The sequence below is a fragment of the Vespula pensylvanica genome, chromosome 13 (genome assembly GCF_014466175.1).
Source record: "Vespula pensylvanica isolate Volc-1 chromosome 13, ASM1446617v1, whole genome shotgun sequence".
Lineage (NCBI taxonomy): Eukaryota > Metazoa > Arthropoda > Insecta > Hymenoptera > Vespidae > Vespula > Vespula pensylvanica.
This window is the reverse complement of record NC_057697.1, coordinates 3,586,232-3,588,167: the sequence shown is the minus strand read 5'-3', so window position 1 is coordinate 3,588,167 and position 1,936 is coordinate 3,586,232. Positions and strand designations below refer to the sequence as shown.

The window sequence follows — 1,936 nt, the reverse complement described above, 5'->3', positions numbered from 1 at the left end:
ACAAAAATTAAATACGTACATTATAATACTAAATTGACTACAAGCGTGTTGTACCGATGCCCAGTATGATAAAAAACACGCGGAGGCTATTGTCAATAACAAATATATCATTATCACTTGATAAATGAGTAAACTATAATAGGACCACGAGTTTAAATCATAATTAATAGATATGGGTAATGTTAAATGAGCATTATCCATTTTACCAAAGAGATACAAGAAAAGATTTAATATACTTGATGATATCAAAGAGCAACCATATAGAAAATAAATAACTGCAATAAAATACATATATATATTTATATTTATATATAACTAAATATATATATATAATATATATAAAATATATTAAATATATATATATATATATATATATATATATATAATATCTTATCTGTTAGTTGTACGATTTTACAATTACATGCTTACCCACAATAAAATACATGTACACTTTGCTTCTTTTCGTGTATGTTTCCATAATGTTAAATTCCTCCTGATCGTTTATCCGATCATAATCAGATTTTATATGGGAGCATAATTTCTTCATCTAAAAAAAAAAAGAAGGAAAAAAAAAAAGAAAAGAAAAGTAGCACACTAGCTTTTCATATTGAAAAATATTTCCATTTTGTATGGTGATCGATCAGTATAATAAATAATAAAAATATTACAAACTGCTACGAATTTAAAGGAAGTAGCACTGTATGTACATAGAATACATGTAGCAGTAAACATTTGTTGAAGCACTCTCATAGTCGATTCCAATTTTATATCTGTTGTTAATAACTGATAAAACTGTAATTGTGAAACATTTATAAATAAATATATATATATATATACATATATAAACACACATTGAATTATATACGAATTATATCAGTAATTAGTTTTCATTGAAAGAAGCACATTAATCAACAATAAAATAATTAAAAAAGTATATATAATTACGAAAAAAAAAAAATATATATATATATATATAATATTGATCAAAGATAGAAACAAATTACCTGATGCAAAATCCCTGGTAATACGTAAACAGTCACTGTAGAAAATAAAAAGAAATGATTGTTCGAATTTTGATGGGGACGTAGACCGATTAAAAACTGTACTAGTCGGTTCGAAAAAAGGAAATGCTCTTCGAAATTCGTTGTTAGACTTCTCAGAATCATTCTGACGTATCTTACGTCAACTTTGGTCAAAGTTGACTACGAAACTTACTGTTTCTTTCTCGTTGCGCATTTTAATCGTCTTTCATTATATTATAAATTATACAAGTTATAAAAGGGATGGCTTGAGAATAATAACGTTACAATTTAATCGATATAACGCAAATATTATATCACGTTTCATCCCTTTTCTTTTTCTTTATTCTCGTAACAAAATATTATTGTTTTTTTTTCTTTTTCTTTTCTTTTTTTTTTTTTACGATATTATAATGTATTTTGTAACGTAAGGGTTGAAACAGATGATAGTTCACAACTATTAAACGAGGGGAGTTTTCCCTTTTATTTTTATTTTCAAAGAAGGTGCACAGATGGCACTACTGTACCTGTAATGGTCATCGACTGTTCAGTCGGTGTTCGACCGCTGTAGAAAGCGGATCGAATAAATCGTTAGATTAATTTTTAGTGAGAGTTATTATAATCAATCATATTGAGAACGTAACATTGCGGACATTGTATATATTTGTGAGAAAAAAATTATGCAACGATAGAGGGTGAACAGAGAATGTCGATAGATATAATAAATCATCAAATTTGTTAATTGTTTTGGGTGTTTTGTAACGAGAGGAAAGCAATAAAAAATGTAAGTAGTTTAACATTAAATATTGTAGTAATAATAAGTAACATGCATAATGCATATTTCAATATTTGCTCGTATTTTATTATTTAATACAAATCTATTTTTTTCGTTTCTTTTCTTTTATTTTCTTTTTTTT

General features: G+C 25.9%; 1 protein-coding gene across 1 annotated transcript in view; it reads right to left on the bottom strand.

The window, feature by feature from the left end:
- LOC122633826 overlaps positions 1-511 on the bottom strand; it is a 2,497-nt gene extending 1,986 nt beyond the window's left edge. The window contains exon 1 of the mRNA XM_043822224.1: positions 430-511. The gene's annotated coding sequence lies outside the window, so the exon portion shown is untranslated. The remainder of the gene's footprint in view (positions 1-429) is intronic.
- Positions 512-1,936: the final 1,425 nt, after the last annotated feature.